This window comes from Triturus cristatus, chromosome 8 (assembly GCF_964204655.1).
Source record: "Triturus cristatus chromosome 8, aTriCri1.1, whole genome shotgun sequence".
Taxonomy (NCBI): domain Eukaryota; kingdom Metazoa; phylum Chordata; class Amphibia; order Caudata; family Salamandridae; genus Triturus; species Triturus cristatus.
In genome coordinates, this window is record NC_140591.1 from 1,398,094,077 (window position 1) to 1,398,118,812 (window position 24,736).

Below are 24,736 nucleotides of genomic sequence, written 5' to 3' on the forward strand. Positions count from 1 at the left end.
TTTCATTATTCTGATGTTCTTTCTTATAATAGGAGGGCACATTAACAAATACGTAGGGGCTTATTTACAAGCCCTTTGTAACACTTTTTGACTGCCATTGCGTAACTTTTTGTGATGCAGCAGCGGCGGCGTAAACATTGTGCCAGGTTGCACCCTATTTACAAAAGTGACGCATCTAGGCAGATGCATCACCTTGTTAACCCCTGCGCCAGGTATAATGTATGCAGGGTGGGCGTTACCACGCCAGAAAGCCTTGTAGAAGTGACGCAGTAAAATCTACAAGATTTCACTGCGCCACTTCTAGGATGCCACTTTGTCAAAACCTAAGGAATGATGCAGTACAATAAGAATAGGCCTCCCCCCTGAATTGCTGGCGTTTAATCAGGCTTAAGACACAACTCCAACAATGCGTGGGTTTTGCGCTGATAGAATTTCTGACGCATCTGTCAATCCTTGCACCAAGGCGCGCCGTACTGTAAATACGATGCATCCATGGTGGCACAAGGGTTTCTCTCGCAGGCGCAAGGAAACTAGCGTGTCAGTTTCTTGTAAATAAGCCCCTTAGAGGGCAGAGTACAGTGGCAAGCATAAGGATCCCACACCTGGACTCCACCTCATTAATACAAGTGATGATGGAAACAAAAGAAATATTACACTGTCAATCATGCTCCTTAGGGTGATCCCAAACCTGAACTCCGCCTCATTGATTCAAGTGATGATGGGAACAAAATAAATATTACACTGTCAATCATGCTTCTTTGGGTTGTCATTTAGCTTTGTTTTCTACTTTCCTCCTAGGTCTGCCCCCTGCACCTTTTTCCCCTTTACCTCCCCTCACCCCTCATCCCCACCTATTACTGTTCTCTGACATAATAGCATGTACAGTATGGTAGTTTGGGCTAATAGTAGCACAAAGGGTCAAAATGTTGTCGATAGAGATACATTGTGTGTGTCTGTGGTACCAGACCATCGTGGGGCATGAGCCTGGCAAACATTGTGTCCTGAATATCATTTGTAAAAATATTGCCTCAATGGAGTTAATAACACAATATGTACTCCCAATTGAATGATATTTTCAAACAACATTTTGGACACAGTATTTCTGCCAAATGATAAATCTGTACACAATATTCTGACATGTAGCGCATGACGGTGGGTGACCTCACTTCTGCTCTGCCTCGTGTTTTGGTAAATTGACATCAATAGATGTGCCTGTGTTAATCAGCAGCATTATAATTCAATGCAAAATATGTCTGATCAAATGTAATATCCCTCAATGCCAATGGCTTTGATTGTCTTCCAAATACACCTGATCTATTCAAATACTAGAAAACTCAGCGTACTAGGATCTGCTTCACAGAACATGTTGGCCACTCCCCCCCCTTAATTCAACACCAAACTTTAGTTGTAAAAATAAGGGCGTATGTAGGTGTTAAATTAGGAAAGGGGCCCATCGCAGACGTGTAGGGAAAGGAATGTGTCCGTTTGTCTTTCTAGATATGTTTTGCAGGTAGAGAGCAACAAAAAAAAGAGAAATATGCATAAATGCACATGTCCACTAGTCTTAAACCGGAAATGTTGACTTTCTGTAGGCAAAAATGCAGGATTAAGATTGTGAATAAGGATAATAAAGGGCCTTGAGAGATCATCACACTACCTTAAAATTGGAAAAGACAACAGAGCAGAGTAAACAAAAGAAAAGTAAATAAAAAAGTAAAAGGGTTATTTTAATCAACTGATAAAGGAGGGAAGAAAAATACCCCAGAAAAAAAACATTTTTTTCCCAGCGCTCCCCATGTAGTATAGATTTTGGGATTTTGAATGGAAAATAAAGAAACACAAACACTATTGTGCCCCTTTTGGTCACACAAATACTAGTAGCACCATGGTTTCCATGGACAATTAGTTCAAAGTTGAACTTGTGAAAGTACTGGGACAAAACACTAAATATTGCTAAGGCCACAAACATCTATATATGCTTATTACATCACTATGGAATTAACACAAAATCACAGGTGTAAACTTCCAGTAAATTATTGCTTTATACTTTCCTAATTAATAAAATGTTGACTTTTTGATCCCAAATGTTACTAATGTTGGGGTCTTCTTCAGGACGAAGGTAGGCTGCAGAGCACTTCAACAATTTGTTTTATGGATGCGGACCGACAGGCATGTATTCCCTATGCGTCTTTGACTGCTAGGGCCATATTTATTACCCAGTTTTTGTCGCTCTTGCACCATAATTTAGAGCATAGAGCAATAAAATAAACATGTGGCGTGATTGTTTAGGACTATTCGACAAATATATTATGATGTTGCCTTATATTGTTCATGCTAGATATAAAATATAATAGGCACTGTTTGTCCCTTGTTTTTGATGAAGGTTGGTAGCTTTCAAGGGGATATATTTAGTTTTGATTTCTTTTGTTATGTACACAAACAATTAATATGGACGAATTTATATAGGACAATATGAAGATATGTGTGGTACTGAATATACTATGCTATTTTGTTCAATTGTGCTTATATTAACTATTCCCATTTGTATTTACTTTTATTGTTCATTCATCAGAAAATGAGTAGATATATGAATGTCCAATATATACAACTGTAGTTAAACCATATACGGGTGCCTGCCAGTTGTATCACATGGGGTTAGCATTTTTAATATGAGGTCAAACAAGAAGGAGCTGCATTTGTATATATAAAATATCTGAATACCAGGATCATGTATAATGGTGACTCGCTTTGCAATACAAAATTTTTTAAATGATTTTGGATTTGCCTATGTAGTTGGGACTAGAGTTTTTGCTCAAGATTAAGAAATGAATTTTAGGAAATATGTTTATTTCAATAATGAAAAGACTGGATATAGGATCAGGTGCTTGATGGACTTATAATGGTATCAAATTATAAATGTTTAATGGTGAGCTCATAGTGTTGGGAAAATTTGGGAATGTTTCCTGTCTTGATTTAATCGATTATGTTCGGTGGTGGGTTGATAAGTATAGTGGACATAATTCTTGTGATGACATACCTGCTCATGGGGTGGGTGTCCCTTCACTCCGTTCCCCCCTCCAATGTCATGGTCTTTCCTGAGGCTGGAGAGACCAATAGAAATAAGTTCTTTTTGCACGTGATTAGCCTGCAACAATAGCTACGGTTGACTGTCCGCAGAATGTTGGTCTGGTGCTGATGTAAACATGGCCACTAGGATATACGAGGCCTGCTGCGCAATAAAAACTGCCTGCTAGGAGCAAGTACAATTGAACCTGCTGACTTGCCTAAACACACAAAAAACCTTCCCCACGACTCAATCAATCAATCAATCAAATGATCTTGTAGAGCGTGGCGTGTCACCCCAGGGGTCTCCAGGCACTGGAAGGGCTGTTTGAGCCTCGGTCGGAGTGTGATGGTGGTTGAAGAGCCAAGTCTTGAGCTGCTTTCTGAAGTCCTTCAGAGATGAGGGGGTGCGCAGGTCTAGGGGGAGGTCGTTCCAGGACTTGGAGATGTGGTAGGAGATGGAATACCCTCCACAGCGGCTATGACGGATGCGGAGCATATGGTCCAAGGCGAGAGTGGAAAATCGGAGCTCTCTGGTCGGTTGGTGGAATGTCACGTGGTTGTTGATGTAGGAGGCTCCAGATTTGTGGAGGACTTTATTGGCTTCATTAAGGACTTTGAAGTGGCAGCCAGTGGAGATCTCTGAGGTGAGGGGGTGATGCTGAGCTGTAGTGAATTGGTGCTTGTGTAAGCCTGAAGCTCTGAACTATTGAAGTTGAAGCTGTACAGCAAAATGTGTAACTTATGCTGTGATGGTGGTATTCAAACAATGAAATATTGTAGCTTTCAGGAGTAATGCTTATGTATTTACACAAACTAAGGTGCTCTATTTTCAGATTCAATTAGTTCTTGCAAATAGCAGCCATTGCAAATCTTACTGGCTGATGGCTAATTACTGGCCATCAGCCATGGTGGGCTTTGGGACCCCACGTTAGCATTACCAGTGACTGGCATGCAGATTACCTTCATGGACCACCTGTCCTTTACTTATTCTTATGCGTTAGGTTGCCCTGCTGTGCATGTTGTACCTTTATTGCGTTGTGATGCATTATATAAAGCTTTCCACTGCACATACGAAAAATCTATCCACACTGCCAATGATTCTTTTAATGCATAAGGCGCATGTTTGAAAGAGTGAACACAACCTATGTAAGCCAAGTTTATTTATGATTCCAGGCATGAAAGAAGTGGTTTTTAAAATGCAGTAGTCGACTTTGTACATTTTTAAACCATAGCTCATAAGTGGGTCTATGTCATGTGTAATACCGCAAGCTAGTTCTGCCATTTTAGCCAACAGGTCTATGCATATTGGGTTTCTGAGCCCATTTAAACTGCAAAAAGCAAAACTACAAGCCTGACAATGCAACATGCTATTGGCTGAGAAAACAATGGTAGCTGGTGTCCTATGTCGAAGTAACAAAGCTCAGAGTTGCCAAATACACAATAAAATGTAGTTCCTGGCTTTCCACATTTTTTCTTGTGAGCAAACAGGTGTTAAACAGTTGAGTGGATGAGAGGGCAGAGAAAGCCTTTCAGATGCTAATCAGAGCATCTCACTGCTAATGGGTTAAAACTTGCAACCCTTGGCAAACTGGCAAAAGATATTGTTTACCCCAAAAATGCAAACACCATCAGTTAAACATGTCTGGAGACATAGAAAGAGAAAAATAACGTCCTGTCACCCTTCGTCCCTAGCACATCCTGGACCTAAACGTGGTTGTGCTCTGTGTTTAAGAAGTGCTGCACATGCGGAAGGTGCTGCCTCGCCAGGGGTACCAATGTCTTTGTCTCCTGACCTCTGCCATCTGAATACACCCCTTAGCTCTCTCATGGTACCTTAACCTCTTCCCTACCTATCCAACAACCTGTCTGCCTACTCACCCCAGGCTCTGACTCTCTGCTTCCACTTACTCTGCCCTGAAGCCTCTTCCTCCTCTTGCCATCCTTTCCTCTTAATTCCACTGCAGCCTTCAGGACTTACATGGTCGCTATTTGTCATCTCTCTTGAAATTTAAATCTCAATTGGTTATCATTGAAGTTTTTGAATGATGCTGGCTACTTTTAATATTTAGAATTTACGATGAGTTTCAGACAAGTTACTGTGAGACCTCTATCTTCGCTGTTTCACTGTGAAGCAATTGAATCCTTTTCTTTTCTAATCACAAGGAGATGATGGATGAAGCACTGAAACTTTTCACTCACTCTCAGTCAGGATTAGATCTGGGTTGAATCCATCATTGCAGCGAGCAAAATAATGATGGATTAAACCAAGATCTGTGACTGGGGGTGAATGTTTGACAATGTTAAACATTCCGTCCATCATCTTTTTGTGTTGCATTTTCACCCTAAGTGGGAAGGGTATGCCTGGAGGTGGGTCTCGTGATCGCTACACCACTGGTTTCAAGCTGTCCTGGCTGATGAGGGGTTACACCCTGAAACCGGTCCCAAGATGCTTGTTTTCCAGTCCAGGGAGGACCTGGCCTGACAGTTCAGACTGGACTGTTCCCATGGGGAACAGGATCAAGGCTGATTTGCATATGGCTAGGTCCAAACTAAAATGGCGTGGCGAGCAATATAATGATGGATTAAACCTAGATCTGACTGGTGGTGAATGTTTGACAATGGTCAACAGTCCGTCCATCATCTTTTTGTGTTGCCTTTTCACCCTAAGTGGCCATGGGTATGCCCGGAGGTGGGTCCTGTGCTCACTACACCACCGGTTTCAAGCTAGCCTTTTCTGATGAGGGGTGATGCCCTGAAACCTGTCCCAGGATGCTTGTTTTCCGGTCCAAGGAGGACCTGGCCTGGCAGTTCGGGCTGGACTGTCCCCATGGGTAACAGGGTCAAGACTGATTTGCATATGGCTGGGTCCAAACTGGAATAGCGTAGCGAGCAAAATAATGATGGATTAAACCCAGATCTGTGGCTGGGGGTGAATGTTTGACAATGTTCAACTTTCCGTCCATCATCATTTGTGCTGCCTTTCCTTTTCTTTCAGAATCATGTTTTATTGAACTTGAAGTTATGTTAAAAAAAAATTTAGAATGCACATTTTACCCAGAGGTGTTGTGGCGCTAGCTTGTACTAAAACCTATACCTTATGCTCACAGGACTGAAAAAAGAAAAGTTTTAAGAGCTTTACTAAAATCGAGTAGATTGTTCATGGATTTTAGGTAAAGAGGTAAGGCATTCCATGCTTTGGAAGAGCTGTTCACAAGACTTCTTCCTCCTCAGGAGGTAAATTTAAATCTTGAGACCAGGACATTTTTGGCTACAGAGGAGCGTGTAGTTCTAGGTGGTAAATACCACCTGAATTTATTTTTCAGGTAGTCCAAAACTCATGCAAAGTATCTTTCAAAATGACTGTTTGAATGGCAGCCAGTGTAGCTGTTTAAGTGCAGACAAGACCGGTTGGAACTTGGGAATTCCTAGTCACAGTCGTGCTGCAGCGTTCTGTAGACTTGGTAATTTGTTCCTATGTTGCTGTTGCATGTTGGTATAGAGAGCATTACAGCAGTCAATTTTAGGAGGTACCAAACATGTGACTACTGTTTTCTGAATGTCAGAGGAAATAAAGGGCAGCATTTTCTTTATGTTCCTCGAAGTGTAAAAGGAGGATTATGTAATCGCATTGACCTGAGGATTGAAAGTAAGTTTGTCATCTGCCAATACTCCCAGGTAATGAACTATCCTTACAGGGGTGGGAAAGGAAGCCAGGGGCATATTCACAACAAAGTGCTGAAGCATGTCGTTTAGTCAAGAAGGCTAACGACACGCTCTGTCACTTTTGAAACGCAGTGCTGCACCATATTTACAAGAATATGGTGCAGCCCTGCATTTTCCCTTGCACTAGTGGTAAATTTAGCTGCCTAGCACCAACGCAGGCACCTTTGCATCATAGTGCAAGGGTGTCACCATTGAGGGGAAGATTGTTTATGTGTAGGAAGGTCTCCGTTCCTGCACATGAACAATCTTTAAATGGTGTTTTGTAACTTCTATGTGTGCTGCTAATGCAGCACACATAGAAGTTACAAAGTATCTTTTTTTAAATTAATGTTTATGTGTAGGATGGGAGACCTTCCTGCACATAAACAATCATTGGCGCTTTGCTGTTTCCATGTGTGACACACAAAGCATCACACATGGAAACAGCAAAAACGAGGAGAAATACAGCATTTCTCCTCATTTTGCCCGTTTAAAACCAGGATTTCCCTGGTCTTAATTTTGGCGCTGCCTCCTATTTACACCACCCTTGTAAATAGGGGGCAGCGTCAAAATCAATGGGTGTTGCGGTGGACAGCCCACCATAGCACCCATTGCCCTCCCCTTTCACTCTAAGTACAGCATGAAAGGGGGCCTTATTTACAAAGCAGTGTAAAGCTATGAGAAGTGGCTTAACGCTGCCTTGTAAATAAGGCGGAGCCCCAGTCGCCAACACAACATCACTAAAAAGTGACGTTGTGGTGGCGATAGGGGCTTGTAAACATGTCCCCCAGTTCCTGCAGCCATCAAGAAGGGGAACAGAGGGAGGCTGAATTTCTAAACAGGATGACCCCAGTTTTTCCGGTGTTAAGCTCTAGGCAGTTATTTGCCACCCAGTCCCTGACCGCCAGCACGCAGTCATGGAATCTCATGCCGGTGTCCTGCGCTCACTCCTAGTCAAGGAAACTACGATCTGAGGGATGTCGGCAAAGGATTTGAGCAAAATCCCAAATGATATGATTAGATTGGTCATGGTTGTTACACATATGTTGAACAGTGTCAGACTTAACGAAGACCCCTGAGGAACCCCAAAAGGAAAAGAAAAAGGCTCAGAGGTATATTCGTTAAATGCCTCTGTTTGTTCAAGCCCGTGTAGGAAGGATCTCAGAATGGCAAGAGCAGATCCGCCCACGACAATGTTTCATGGTGGACCGTATCAAAGGCAGCTGTAAGGTCTAATAAGATAAGGGCTGCACTCCCCCCTTGCTCAAGGGCTTCTTTCATCTCTTTGGTGGCCATGATCAGGGCTGTCTCAGTGCTATGGCCACTTCTGAAGCCATACTGACTAGGGTTCAAAAGTTCATCCTCCAGGATGAATGCTGCCAATTGTTGATTCATTATCTTTTCGACAGTCTTTGCAGGAAGAGGCAATCGAGATATGGTATGATAGCTCTTTGGGTCGGGGGGCACCAGAGTTGGCTTCTTTATCAATGAGAGTATCGATGCCATCTTCCATTGCTTGTGGAAATGACCATCTACGAACATCTGCTTAAGCATAACTGTTAATTGGCCAGCAATGAGTTCAGGGGTTAGTTTCGCCACGGCCGGTGGACATGGATCCAGGGGGGAGCCTGGCTTCATGGATCTGCATATACAGCATGTAGAAAATAGTTGATACATTCCAGTAATTTCATAATCAACCACATTCTTGCTGCCTATAGTTGACATGCAATGTATGCTGTAGTTAAGTCAATTGCTTCACATGTGAATTATGGTTGTAATGAACTCAGTTTTATAGAATGTAGCTCCTGTTTCATTGTTAATAATACAGCAGTTTTCTCCTGTATAATCAGCACAGGACAACCAATACTGCTTCCTGTTTTTCAATCTAAGCCACGATGTTCTTTCCATGGACTCTCTATGTTATCAATCTTTTGTCGGCCCTCACTTTCTTTGTGTGGCCCTTCTGGGCTGCATAAAACACTCCAAATGATGGCGCTATTACTGTCCAGTTGGTAATCAACCCCAAATCCACCAAACCTCGTCATATCCTGCAGTGACGCCTTTCTGATTGTGTGAAACTTTGGAAAAATGCAGAATAAAGCAAATAAATCCAGAGACCAAATTTACTAAGAAGTCACGCAAAGCAACAACGCATCTGCTGAGCTGCATTGGGTGAATGAAAACCACAGTGAAGCAACATGTTTACCAAGATTGGCCTGCTGCTGGTGTCACAAGCTGGAGTGAGACACACACACACACACGCACACACGGCTGTGCACGATGCACAGAGGATGAGTGTGCACTGTCTCCCATAGGATTTGTGATGTGTAATTTCCAGTACAAATTCGCAACTGAAGAAGGGTCTGACGCATTGGATGTGTGCTGTGACACATACGTGTGCGTGTATTAGAGAACGCATTCCAGTTGTTTTCCGGTTATTGAATTCCAGACAAACTATCCGAGGGGAGAGGGGAAGAAATGTAGGGAAGCAATTTAGAGAGATAGATAGTGCATGAAATTGATGTACAGAACTGAAATTATTAATAGATGAGTTAAGGACTACGGGTGAGATGGAGAGAGAATTAAAGGGCGGGCCATGGATGCATATTGGAATATTGGAACAATCAGTAGGGATACATATATATTTTTGCAGTTTTATATAGCGCGAACTCGACACATTTATATTTTTGTAGGCACGGGGAGAGTAAATGATCGGCCCAGAATCACGGGATGGTCTGTCGATGCCGAGACTCGAACCAGGGGGCATATTATCAAGCCAGGCGTTAACATTATCGCCGCTTTAGCGGCAGAAAACTGCCGCTAAAACGGCGATAATGGGGTTGATAATATGCTCTATGGAATTCCAATTGAAGCCCATGTTAGATGTCCTTCACATTTAACATGGGCTTCAATTGGAATTCCATAAAGCATATTATCAAGCCCATTATCGCCGTTTTAGCGGCAGTTTTCTGCCGCTAAAGCGGCGATAATTTTATCGCCTGTCTTGATAACATGCCCCCTGGTTTCTCAACTTCAACTGTGGCAGCAGATCTGGCCATAACGCCACATCATCTCCCCAAGATGATGACTCAAGACGATGACGCAGCGTTGGGGAAGGAGGAGTGCGTAATACAGTGAGGGAAACAAGTGGGTAAAAATGCTTATTCGCAACATCTGCAGCCTAAAACTTTGCTTATTAAAAAATGTGTTTCTTTGAGCGGGGAAACAGTAGTATCAAGGCGGAGCACAATTGCGAACTGTTTACAGCTGCATTTGACACATATTTACATATACTTTAACACATTTTAGTCAAAACTACATAACCATTTATTAACGAGTTAATAATTCTGAAGTGTTTTCGACGGATCCACGTTAAATACATCATTACAATGGTTGGACTGTTCGCAGTCTACTGCTTAGCAAACAGCACCATCTTCAGGTTGCGATAGTGTACTTCACACAGTAGGTGGACAATTTAGTAAAATGTATATAGCACGAGGTAAGGCAAATCATTCCATAACTTAATTTACAAGCTTCGCAGTTGTTTTTCAAACACCGAAAACCGATATTGCACCCATAGAGCTAGATATACTAAGGGGCAGCTTTTCTAAACTGTTGCACAGGTTTAGCGTCACAAAAGTATCGCTAACCAGCGCTAATTTTTGTTTTGCTATTTTCTTTCCAGCGCAAAACTTGTTTTGCTCTGGAGTACCCTGTAAGTAGCGCAAAAGAGCGCGAAGCACTGCTTTGAGTTACTTTGCGCCAAAGGGGCATGACATGGGTGGTACATGGGTGTTCCCATGCAACCACCCATGCCTTTTGACCCTAAACCATATATATTTACAAAGATTTGTTAACATCGTTTTGCGCCAAAAGTTAACGCCCCTCCAAAGGAGGCGCTAGAAGGAGAAATGCTTTTCCGACATTCCATGCGTGCTGAACTCTGCAGCACGTATACAAAGTGGGAAAACCTCTGCATCATGCTTTGCATAGTATTTTGTACAGGATGGGTTCCCTTTCTATACAAAACCTATGCTACACTCAGGCACACACCCGAGCGCTGCGACGCTAAGGTGTGTGCATGGCGCACGGTAGCGGAAATCAGCTCTGGAGCAAGGGAAAGGGGAGGAGGGAGCCATATCTCTGAAGATATGGCGCTCTCCTTCTCCCTCTCTGTCGCGTCGCGCAGCGCAGCCTCGCAGGGGATCTGCGCTGCGTTGCACGACTTTTTAAAAAATCTCCCCCCTACGTTTTGTTAGAGGTCACTCAGGAGAGAAAGGGAACAATTCTGTCAATTGCAAGGGTGAGAATGTTCGTGATACAGTTCTTACGCCCGTCTACTTTGGAGTCAGGCAGAAGTCACCGCAAAGTCAGAATCAAAATAAGTTAAACTTTGCTTGAGCCAATGTACTATTATAACGCAAAATAGAATTAGCAACGTTCTAAACACACTGTTCATATAGGAGAAGTAAAGAATCTCCGTAGGACCTAAAAGATAAGTTAAAATACATATAAACCCTGAAGATTTTTTAGGCCTTTTAGGTCTGGTTAAAAAAAAGTAGCGAGAAATAAATCTCATCAGCTAGTGGGGTCCGTGTTAAGGCAAATTCAGTAACAGTATGCAAAAATTATTAATTTGAAGAACTGAGGATAAACCACCTGTCGAAATACCCCAGTTAAAATGTCTCATACTGAAATCCCAAGGGGTGATTTATAACCAGAAGTGGTAAAAATGTATGGTAATTAGTCTACTGGACATTTTTACTGTGCTACATTCTGGTAAAATTGTATTCTAAAGGAGCTACCCCAACCAGACCCTCACTAAAGGTAGGCCAACAACTCAACACAGGTTGGAAAGAGTGTTGGTGGCAAGCGCAAACAAGCATTGGCATAGCCAATAGGTCTCCCTTTTGGGACCTTCTAAGTATTTAGTTATGCAGCACAATATCCTTGGTGCAACCACATCAACTGATGCGTGGCTAAACACAAAGGCGAGACCTATTGGCTATGCCAATGCTTGGTGTGGTTGTGTGTGTGGTTGTGTGTGTGGTTGTGTGTGGTTGTGTGTCTGTGGTTGTGTGTCTGGTTGTGTGTGTGGTTGTGTATGTGTGTGTGGTTGTGTATGTGTGTGCGGTTGTGTATGTGTGTGTGGTTGTGTATGTGTGTGTGGTTGTGTGTGTGTGGTTGTGTGTGTGGTTGTGTGTGTGTGTGGTTGTGTGTGTGTGGTTGTGTGTGTGTGTGTGGTTGTGTGTGTGTGGTTGTGTGTCTGGTTGTGTGATTGGTTGTGTGTCTGGTTGTGTGTCTGGTTGTGTGTCTGGTTGTGTGTGTGGTTGTGTGTGTGGGTGTGGGTGCGGGTGCAGTTGTGGGTGCAGGTGCGGTTGTGGGTCTGTGTGTGGATGTGTGGTTGTGTGTGTGTGGTTGTGTGTGTGTGGTTGTGTGTGTGGTTGTGTGTGTGGTTGTGTGTGTGGTTGTGTGTGTGGCTGTGTGTGTGTGGTTGTGCGTGTGTGTGGTTGTGTGGGTGGTTGTGTGGGTGGTTGTTTTTGTGTGTGGTTGTGTGTGTGGATGTGTGTGGTTGTGTGTGTGTGTGGTTGTGTGTGTGCAGTTGTGTGTGTGTGTGGTTGTGTGTGTGTGTAGTTGTATGTGTGTAGTTGTATGTGTGGTTGTCTTGTGGTTGTGTGGTTGTGTGTGTGGTTGTGTGTGTGGTTCTGTGTGTGTGGCTGTGTATGTGTGGTTGTGTGTGTGGTTGTGTGTGTGGTTGTGTGTGTGGTTGTGGTTGTGTGTGTGCTTGTGTGTAGGGTTGTGTGTGTGTGGTTGTGGTTGTGTGTGGGTGTGTGTGTGTGGTTTGTGTGGTTGTGTGTGTGGTTGTGTGTGTGGTTGTGTGTGTGGTTGTGTGTGTGGTTGTGTGTGTGTGGTTATGTGTGTGTGTGTGTGTGGTTGTGTGGGTGGTATTATGTGTGGTTGTGTGTGTGTGGTTGTGTGTGTGGTTGTGGTTGTGTGTGTGTGGTTGTGGTTGTGTGTGTGTGGTTGTGTGTGTGGTTGTGGTTGTGTGTGTGGTTGTGTGTGGTTGTGTGTGTGGTTGTGGTTGTGTGGTTGTGGTTGTGTGTGTTTGTGTGGTTGTGTGTGTTTGTGTGGTTGTGTGTGTGGTTGTGTGTGGGTGCGGTTGTGGGTGTGGTTGTGGGTGCGGGTGTGTGGGTGGATGTGTGGTTGTGTGTGGTTGTGGTTGTGTGTGTGGTTTTGTGGGTGTGTTTGTGTGGTTGTGTGTGTGGTTTTGTGGGTGTGTTTGTGTGGTTGTGTGTGTTTGTGTGGTTGTGTGTTTGTGTGGTTGTGTGTTTGTGTGGTTGTGTGTTTGTGTGGTTGTGTGTGTGTGTGGTTGTGTGTGTGGTTGTGTGTGTGTGTGGTTGTGTGTGTGTGGTTGTGTGTGTGTGTGTGGTTGTGTGGTTGTGTGTGTGGTTGTGTGTGTGGTTGTGTGTGTGGTGTGCGTGGTTGTGTGTGTGGTTGGGTGTGTTTGTGTGTGTGGTTGTGGTTGTTTGTGTGGTTGTGTGTTTGTGTGTGTGGTTGTGTGTGTGGTTGTGAGTGTGTGTGTGGTTGTGTGTGTGTGTGTGTGGTTGTGTGTGTGTGTGTGTGGTTGTGTGTGTGTGTGGTTGTGTGTGTGTGTGGTTGTGTGTGTGTGTGGTTGTGTGTGTGTGGTTGTGTGTGGGTGTGGTTGTGTGTGGGTGTGGTTGTGTGTGTGGTTGTGTGTAGGGGTTGTGTGTGGTGTCTGTGGTTGTGGGTGTGGTTGTGTGGTTGTGTGTGTGTGTGGTTGTGTGTGTGTGTGGTTGTGTGGTTGTATATGTGGTTGTATGTGTGGCTGTGGTTGTGTATGTGGTTGTGTGTGTGGTTGTGGTTGTGTGTGTGACAGTAATACTAAAAGAATCTCAAAATAAAGGAACACAAACATCGAGTTTGTGGAAAGAGAAAGCACGTGGTAAGTCAAAAGGGCGCAGCAAAGCATTAACACAACAACAAAACAAACAAGATCACTTAGCGAAAACTGAGTGCTGATAATGGATACACACAGCCCATCATCTTAAGAGTTCGATTGCAGCCAATGTGCACTCAAACCTGCCCCCTCCTTGTGAGTTGCACCCCATATTTCATGAGTTGTAACTGCTGCACCCACCAAAGCGCTTTGAGATCTAAAGCGCTACATAGGTCTAATCGATTAACCAGTCGCCAACATGCTGTGCGTTTAAAGAGAATGTGCCAAATGTTTCCAGCTTCCTCATCATGTCCTCATGAAAGCGCCAACGAAAGGACTCCCTGAATGGTGCAACAGACATGAAGCAGCCGCTGCGATCAGAAATAAACACTGTGAACGTTGTCCAGTTTCACAGTAACATTGCCTTAATGTTCTTTAAGTCACAAAACAGTAATACTAAAAGCATCTCAAAATAAAGGAACACAAACATCGAGTTTGTGGAAAGAGAAAGCACATTGCAAGTCAAACGGGCGCAGCAAAGCATTAACACAACAACATGTTCTTTGATGTTTGATGCTCTTTGAACGAGAACATCAAAGGGGCGCCGCGAAAGTGATCGCGGGCGAAAGTGAAAGTGATCGCGGGTGCTTAATGAGCATGACGAGGTTTGCCAGCCTCTACTCCTAAGCACGCGCCCGCACACATGCACTGTAGCTGTAGGCTGGCCTTGGAAGCATTTTTTGAGCCCTCACTAAAAGTCTCGCCAGCCTAGCGCATGCACTGGGTCAGGCGAGACCTAAAAAGGATTACAAAATGTATCTAAATTTCACACTGACCTGGAAGCTTCTCCTTATACCGATTTCACAAGGTAAAACCTGGGGAAACTTGTGTGGAGATACAGCTGAATATTCTGGTATTTGCTTTTATGGAAGTGGGAAAAACCTTCAGTATTACCATATTGTTAACTAGCCTGACCTGTGAATCTCAGAGCGGGGAGGTAATACCACATCATGAAAAAATAAAACTATTGGTTAATGATATTTCCCCAGGTGGCATTACCACATAGTATTTCCCTGAATATTGCGTTTCTGTATGTGGTTTTGAGATGACAGTATTTGCACATGAAAGATATCTGATACTAGTAAAACTGGCTGATTTCCTGCTCGTTTGATACCTTTCACCACATGTTGGAAGATAACATCAACAGTATGTTGTTTTAGTACCATGCACTTTTCTGATAATACTCGTACACAATTCAGCGAAGACATCGCCGACTTCATCAGCCCGCACGCCCTCCCCTCCGCTGACTACATCCTCCTCGGGGACCTCAACTTCCACCTGGAGAACAACAATGACCGCAACACCACCACCCTGCTGGACAACCTCACCAACCTCGGACTCAAGCAACTGGTGACCACCCCCACCCACTAAGCCGGCCACACGCTCGAACCCGTCTTCTCCTCCAGCAAGGACATCACCTTCAGCCACGCCACCGGACTCCACTGGACAGACCACAGCTGCGTCCACTTCAGCTTCAGAAGGACCACGACTCACCACCACCCGCAACTGGTCCCCCGCAGAAGCTGGAACAAGATCACTGCCGACCAGCTCACCACATCCCTGAGCCAGAACCCCCCCACCAGATCAGCGAACCCCAACCAAGCCGCCAACAACCTCACGAAATGGATCAGCAACTGCGCAGACGACCTCTCTCCACTGAAGACCCCCCCCACCAGACCCGGCACCAAGAAAGCATCTTGGTTTACCGAAGAATTCAAGAGCTCCAAGAAGAACTGCCGGGCCCTCGAGAAAGCCTGGCGCAGAGACCCAACTACAGACAACATGACCACCCTCAAGCTCGCCACTCGAAGACATCACCAGCTGATCCACGCCACCAAGAAATCCGCATTCAAGGAACGACTGGACAACAACGCCCGCAACAGCAAGGAACTCTTCAACATCGTCAAAGAGCTCTCGAACCACAGCGCCGGAAACAACGACATCACGCCCTCGCAAGACCTCTGCAACTCGCTCGCCTCGTTCTTCCACAGCAAGATCGCAGACATACACAACAGTTTCAGCACACAGCCAACGCACCCAACGACCGGAACAACGCCCCCCACCACCACCCTCCGCGCCTGGACCCCAGTCAACACCGAAGACACCATCCACACGATGAGCTCCATCCACTCAGGATCTCCAACTGACCCCTGCCCTCACCACGTCTTCAACAAGGCCGACTCCGTCATCGCACCCCACCTGCGGGACATCATCAACGCCTCCTTCGACACCGCCACCTTCCCAGAGAGCTGGAAGCACGCCAAACTCAGCGCCCTACTGAAGAAACCATCAGGGGACCCCACCGACCTCAAAAACTACCACCCCATCTCGCTCCTTCCTTTTCCGGCCAAAGTCATCGAGAAAACCGTCAACAGACAACTGGCCGCCTTCCTCGAGACGAACGGATCCCTCGACCACTCGCAGTCCGGTTTCCGGGCCAACCACAGCACCGAGACCGTCCTCATCGCAGCCACCGACGACATCCGAGCTTTGCTCGACAACGGGGAAACAACGGCCCTCATCCTCCTGGACCTCTCCGCGGCGTTCGACACGGTCTGCCACCGCACCCTAGTGCAGCGCCTCAACAACATCGGTATCCAGGAGAAGGCACTGGAATGGATCATCTCCTTCCTCGCCGGAAGAACACAGAGAGTCCGCCTACCCCCGTTCAGATCCGAGGCCACCGAAGTCATCTGCGGCGTACCACAAGGATCATCACTCAGCCCCACCCTCTTCAACGTCTACATGAGCCCCCTCTCAGCCATCGCACGCCAACACAACCTCAACATCATCTCCTACGCCGACGACACCCAGCTGATCCTCTCCCTCACCAACGACCCCGCCACCGCCAGAACCAACCTACACGAAGGGATGAAAGACGTAGCCGAGTGGATGACGAACAGCCGCCTGAAACTGAACTCAGATAAGACGGAAGTCCTCATCCTGGGATCATCACCCTCCGCCTGGGACGACTCCTGGTGGCCCCCTGCCCTTGGCAGCGCACCCAAACCAACAGACCACGCACGCAACCTGGGCTTCGTCCTGGACTCCTCCCTCTCCATGACCAGACAAGTCAACGCTGTCTCCGCATCATGCTTCAACATCCTACGCATGCTGCGTAAGATCTTCCGGTGGATCCCCACCGAAACCAGGAAGACGGTCACCCAGGCCCTCGTCACCAGCCGACTGGACTACGGCAACTCCCTCTACGCCGGAACCACAGCCAAACTCCAGAAACGACTCCAGCGCATCCAGAACGCCTCAGCACGCCTCATCCTGGACATTCCGCGACACAGCCACATCTCCGTACACCTGAGAAACCTGCACTGGCTCCCTGTCAGCAAGAGAATCACGTTCCGACTCCTCACCCACGCACACAAAGCTCTCCACAACCAAGGCCCAAGATACCTCAACGACCGCTTGACCTTCTACACTCCCACCCGCCAGATTCGATCAACCAGCCACGCCCTCGTCGCCGTCCCCCGCATCCGAAGAGCCACAACAGGAGGAAGATCCTTCTCCTACCTTGCTGCCAAGACGTGGAACTCCCTCCCCATCCACCTCCGCCTGACCCAAGACCACCTCTCCTTCAGGAAGCAACTCAAGACCTGGCTGTTCGAGCAGTAGCGGACCCCCTCCCCCAAGCGCCTTGAGACCCTCCGGGTGAGTAGCGCGCTATACAAATGCTTGATTGATTGATTGATAATACTCATTGGGGCTGTTTTTGAAATCTCAGATCCACACATTTCTAAATGAGGGCCTCTGCTACCTATCAAGTAACCCAGGCTAAAAGGGCTGCTCTAAGGAGCACACTTTGATGCAGAGCGTATATCAGCAGACGAAAAAAAAAGCCTGAATCTGCTCACAGTGCCATGCCCTCTGGATGTTGCACAAACTTTAGCCAACTTCTTCTGTACATAATGATGATAGCCCCAGTATGTGCAGATAAACTCTGAAAAACAAAACCTTCAAACACCATTGTAGATCTTACTTCCACCAGCAAAATCAGCCGAGGTTGATAAACCGGAAAAACGCCAAAAGGCACCATGATATGAGGGGGTATATCGGCAACACCCGGCGATAATTATCGCTCAGCGCTCTTAGCGTGAGGATAATTATCGCCGGGTAACGCGGATTTTTATCGCTGAGATAGCGTGATATTAGCAACGCTTATCTCCTCAGCGATAAAAATCCTCACGCTATCTGCCTAATGTGAGATTATCGCTGGAAACCCCGCAATAATCTCACGTAGTGTGGCGTTAGCTTGCTGATAGGGACTCACAAACTTAGCCATGATATCCACCTACCATAGGATATCATGGCTAAGTCAGTCCTGAAGCAGGCTTAAGGAAAGTAGCGCTAACAGAGGTTATCGCTACTTTTCCTGCCGCTATGCTTCATAGTGTTGGGGCTTGATAGGAGAAATGTCACTTAGTGACATTTCTCCTGTCATGTTAGGTCAGGAACGCCCACTTTGCATCTCATTAGAGATGCAAAGCTGGGCGTTAGGAATCCCCACGCTAAAGCAAGGTTTCACGCATTAGCGTGGCCTTGCTAATTAGGCGATAAAATTATCGCCGCTTTTCGGCCGAACACGGCCGCAAAAGCGGCGATAATTTTTTATTGCCAGCTTGTAAATATGCCCGAGGTCCCTCAGATGGTAAAACCTACACTTATGCCTTCAGAAATCACAAACACTGATCTCAAACCGACTGACAAACACTAACAAGACAGTCACCAGTGTATTCTGCCTCTAGTGCGATGTACCTATCATATCTTCTAATTTTCCAAAAAGATGACAGGTAACACAAAACACCTCACACCAATATACTTACATCAATATACCTTACCTCAAGTGCCCTGAAACAGTTGAAACAGTCCATTCATACACAGTGACAGGTGGTCCTAGAGCACACACATGGTGGACTTGTGAATTCGAGCCACCACACCAAAGTGTACTACTCTTCCCCAAGCTTGCTGTTGTGCAAGTGTACTCCTTTTCTCCATCTTTGCAACAGCATAATGCATACCATGTGACATGGTTCTACTTTCCCCACCTTTACATCCCCATAAACCAGTGTACTACACTTCTCCAAACACTCAAAGTATAATCTCTGCCTTTGCCTCTTTTGCACCACCAAAAAAAACTAGGGTACTTCACTTCCCCATAATTACACACCTAACACCAGGGGCAGCATTATGTAGAGGGCTCACTGTCCCTTTTTGTGCCATAGCACATCTTTTACTAGGTTGTGACAGGCATAAACAGGGACAATACACACTATTTGAGAAATGTCACTGGCTGCAAGGCAAATGTGAACTTGCGGCTGCCATGACTGCAGAGCATCAGTGTATGTAGGAGGGCTGTTTTAAATAGCCGCTCCATCTTTCACAGTGCCGGTGGCATTCAGTCAGCTTTTCAAAGGGGGCAGATATAAGTAACTGCACCCACCTGCAGGTGTATGTTTAGAGGTTCATGAGACTCATTTCTCTCCTTTTTAAGACTCATTCAGGTTGGGGAGGTCTGCATTGACTGTGTACCTCCTCTTTCTGGTGCACAGCAGTGTGCCTTCTGATGGCCTCTTTGCCTCTGCACCCGAATCCATAAAACTGCACAGGCTCAGAGGCCTCATTTGCAGGGGGCCATGTCCTAATGTAAATGAGGGAACACCCGCCCAGGATCACGCTGGAGATATATGTGCACTGGCGCTATCTGTATTACAGATTGGGCTGCACAAGCATTTGTGGTGCCTTCTGTTAGAACTAGGGGTGGGCGGAATTTGCAAAATTGCCTTTCGCAAAATTTCGCGAAACGGCAAAAGATCTCCGCGAACACGCGAAATTTTGCGTGCTTGTGGAGATTTTGGGCTGATTAATGCGTTACTGAATTTGACCTTCGACTCGGGCACCTGCTTTATTTATATCTGTAAGTGCTTCCTGTTGAGGTTTAATTTTTGTGACAGGAGCATCGTGCCAGAAGGAATCCTGCCCTGCATATTTATCCAAGAAGATGCCACCGTTTTGTGCAATACCTCTACTCAACTGGAGTACTTTCTACTGGCTAATCAGTAAGTGCTACCTCGGTGGGTAAATGTATAGTGCTTTTCCTACACTACAGCTGCGTAAAGGGCCAGAAGAGTTGTCTCCAGCGACCATGTGTGTCTGTAACTTTTGCCACCGCGCCGATGGGCGCCGGGGTCCCTCAAGTGAGCTGTCCATCATAGTGGGGCATGGGTGTGAAGACGTTGCACACCGCTGGTGTGTTGGCTGGGCCAAACGAGCGGGGCATCTATGCAGTTCACATACCTCTTGTTTATAAAGGGTCAGAGACCGACCAGAGCAGCAGATGAGGAGACAGAACCTCCTGGTGTCAGGAACTACATGGAGATTGCGCTCGACAAACTCATGGATGCACAGACCTCCATCAATGATTACAGCAAATTGTTGACGGTAGAGATGGGGAGAAAGCACACCTGCCTACCCTCCACCGTGCTCACAAATTTTTTATGCTGATTAATGCGTTGCTGAATTTGACCTTCAACTCGGGCACCTGCTTTATTTATATCTGTAAGTGCTTTCTGTTGAGGTTTAATGGCAAGAGCATCGTGCCAGAATGAATCCTGCCCATGCAGAACACATTACCCGGGGCAGAGAAAGCACATATACCCATTGCACCCCAGTGGCAATTTGTGTAATACAGCCTCAAGTAGCTTTGTTTACCCACAATGGCAACACCAAGCTCACACAATACCTTGTTCCTTTAAAGGCGTCATCATCCCTCCAACGGTGATCACTTTTGCATCACTGTAATCCTTAACACACACTTTGTGTACAGATCGAGGAGCTTTTTTCTGTACTGGAACACCTTTAGCACTAGCTTACCTCAATAGTAACTGCAGGGCTCATATCCATTGAATCCAAATAGATTGTTATAGCTGCTGTGCTAACATATAAAAGGGAACAGCAAAAGTTTATTAGAAAACTTCAAAATGCATTGCTAAGCCTTAGTCACCACCAAATCTGGAGTAAAGCAGACACCCACTACTGTGGATGCTGTCCTTTGTCTTGCTCTCTCCTTCAGATGATGTGAAGATAGTCCACAGCCCTTCAGACCACTAGACCTTTACAAATGCAAGTTACTTTCCTCCTCTTAATATCCCCAGAGACCAATCTACTGTCTTAGGTTCCAGACAATTCACACACATCACCTCCATTTTCTCGCTGTCCAGCTGACATCTTGGCCATGCTCAGCCTCCTCATTGGGCTTCTCCTTCCATTCAATAAGAACTGACATTACTTGCTGCTGAACTTGAGGACTGTGGGACCCTGACTAAGAAGGCCTTGCTCCAACTCCCTGCCAGATAAGTATACAAAACAGTGATGGATGGAATTCTTGAATTAATCTCAGCCACTGGTATTCACTCGGCCGCATCCGAATCCATAATTATTTTGCACACCATGCAAACTCAGTTTGCACCCAGCTATATGCAAATCAGTCTTGACCTTGCTCCAATAGGAACAGTCCAATCCAACCTGCCAAGCCAGGTCAACCCTGAACCGGAACACAAGTAACGCAGGACTGATTTTGCCCTAGTTCTAGGCTCATCAGCTGGGCACAGTTTGGTTCCAGTGACACAGTGTGCACGGGACCCATGTCTGGGCATACTCGTCCCACTTAGGGTGACACAATAAGTATACAAAACAGTGATGGATGGAACGCTTGAATGAATCTCAACTACTGGTAATCACTCAAGCCACATTCCAATCCATCATTATTTTGCACATCATGCTACCTCAGTTTGGACCCAGCTTTATGCAAATCAGTCTTGACCCTGCTCAAAAAGGAACAGTTCACTCCAACCTGCTAAGCCAGGTCCTCCCTGAACCGAAACACCAGCAACCCATGACTGGCTTTGCCCTAGTTATGGGTTCAGCAGTAGGGTACAGCTTGGTTCCAGTGACACAGTGTTCAGGGAACCCACATCTGGGTATGCCCGTCCCACTTAGGGCAACACAATAAGTATACAAGACAGTGATAGATGGAACCCTTGAATTATTCTCAGCCCCTGGTAATCACTCAAAGCCGCATCCCAATCCATTATTATTTTGCATACCATGCCTCCACAGTTTGCACCCAGCTATGGGGAGCAGCACCATCAGCAAGGACTCACCTCAATCTTCAACTCCTTCATCACCTCTGCCTCCTTCTCGTAGGCATGGAAACAAGCAGAAGTCAAACAGCTCATCAAAAAGCCCACAGCAAACCCGGAAGAACTAAAAAACTACTGGCCCGTCCCTCTGCTCCCATTTCCCGCAAAAGTTCTGGAAAAAGCTTTCAACCCCCAACTGACAAACCAGCTGAGAAAAACAGACTCTTGGATCCTTCCCATCTGGTTTCCACTCAAATCACAGTACAGAGACCACCCTGATTGCAGCAATCAATGACATCAGGTCTCTCCTAGACAGGGGAGAAAACGCGACCTAGATCCTCCTCGATCTTTCAGCAGCCTTCAACACTGTGTCATCCTTCACACTTTTACAGAGACTCCACAGTATAGAGATACAAGGGAATGCCCTCAACTGGATCTCATCCTTCCTCACCGCCTCCCACCCTACACCTTGGGCCTAAAAACGATCATCTGTGGTCTTCCCCAAGGGTCCTCACTCAGCCCCACCCTTTTCAACACATACAAGGCCCCTCTGGCAACCCTGGTCAGAACCTATGCTATGAACTTCATATCATGCACGGATGACACTCAGTTCATCCTGTCCCTATCAGCGGACCCCACAAACACTAAAGCCAATTTCCACATGTGTATGACTAGCATAGCCAGCTGGATGCCAAGCAACTGACTCAAACTCAACACAGACAAAACAGAGGTACTCATCTTTAGGAACAACACCTCCCCGTGGGAGGACTCCTGATGGGCAGAGGAACTAGGCCCCACGCCCACACCCACAGAACATGCAAGGAACCTCAGCATCATACTCAACAGCAACCTCACCATGAGGAAACAGATAAACGCAGTGTCCTTAGCCTGCTTCCTGCCTCTTTGCATACTCCGGAAAATCTTCAAGTGGATCCGAATCAGCACCAGATGCACCGTCACCCAGGTCCTCATAACTAGCTGCCTGGACCACATCAGCACCCTTTACATGGGAATTACCGCACAGCTGCTCAGACCATCCACAGCACAGCAGCAAGACTCATCCTTGACATCCTAAGGAGTGCCCACATCACCCCTCACTCAGAGCTCTTCACTGGCTACCTGTACACAAAAGGTGCCAATACAAGAGGCTAATCCACACATACAAAGTCCTGCACAATGTAGGAGCAGCCTTCCTTAACCACAGGGTTAGCTTCCACCACTCCCTCAGACAACTGCGCTCTGCCTCCCTCTTCCTGGCCCACACTCCCCGCGGCCACCAAAACCTGGAGAGGCCTCCCCCTCCACCTCCGATCCACTTCTACTCTGCAGAATTTCAGAAATGGCTTGAAGACCTGGCTATTCGACTGACCACCCCCAGCAGCAGCAACCCCCCACCCCCAGCACCTGGATATCCTCACAGATGATAAGCTGCGCTATACAAATCCGTTTTTGATTAGATTTTGAGCTATATGCAAATCATTCTTGACTCTGCTCCAAAAAGAACAATCCGGTGTGACCTGCCAAGCCAGATCCTCCCTGGACAGGAGCACAAGCAACCCAGGGCCGGTTTTGCCCTAGTTATGGACTCATCAGCTGGGTACAGATTGGTTTCAGTGACAGTGTGCAGTGAACCCATGTCTGGGCATCCCAACCCACGTAGGGTGACACAATAGGTCTACAGGACAGCGATGGATGGAACGCACCGGCCTGGGGCCCAAGAAGCTTCGGAGAGGGGGTCACATGCCGCCTCCACTTAATTAAGCATTGTGGCCCAAAGGGATAGGGTCCCCGAGGCCTAGTAAGGCTCAGAGAGGGGAGCTATGTGGCCTCCCCTTTTTTATTGTATTTGGCCCTGGTTGGTGGTGTCCCTGGGGCCTAATAAGGCTTGGGGAGCATGACTACACAGCCCCTCTTCCCTTATAAATTGGATTCAACCCAGTGAATGGGGTCTCAGAGGCCCTATTAAGGCTTGGGGTCTGTGGGCCCCTCCATTTATAAATTGGATTTGGCCCCAGGGGATGGGGTCCCAGGGCCTTTTAAAGTTCAGGGATTCAGGGAGGGGGTACTTGCTGTCTCCCTTTTAATTAAAATATGTCTCAGGTATGGGGTCCCTGGGGCTTCTGAAGTCTCGGGAGGGGGGCCACGTGCCCTCCTCTCTTATAATTAAAGTATGTCCCTAGGTCTTGGGTCCTCTGGCCCATATAAGCTTGGGGGTGGTAGGCCATGCATCCCTCCTCTAATGTAAAAGTATTTTCCCCGGATGATTGAGTGTCAAGAGCCTCCTAAGGTTTGGGAGGGGCATGCGTCCACCGTCCTATAATTAAAGTATGGCACCAAGGGATGGGATCCCTGGGGCCCATCTGGGCTGAGGGAGGGGGATAAATGCCCACGTAACCTAATGTTAATGTATTTAGCCCTGGGGGATGGCTTCCCTGAGGCCTCTTAAGTCTTGGGGAGGGGGACCTTGCATCCCCCTCCCCTAATAATGTATTTTTGACCCTGGGGTATGGGGTCCCCAGGCCAATAGTGGCTTGGGGAGGGGGACTGTGCTCACTACCTCCTCTTTTTAACAACAAAGCGCCCGGCATCCTAGGGGTCAAAAGTAGCTTGGGGAGGGGTTTGCATGTCCCCCTCCTCCAGCGGGGGTTGGGTGCTTGCAAGCGTTGGAAGGCAGTGTGCGGCATGCAGTTGCTTGACTGCAATGGGGTTGGCTACAAGATCTGACAGCAGGCCATGCTGTGAAACCAACCGCTGTGTGTGGCAGGGGTTGGATTTAGCTATGGTAATAAAATATTACTTT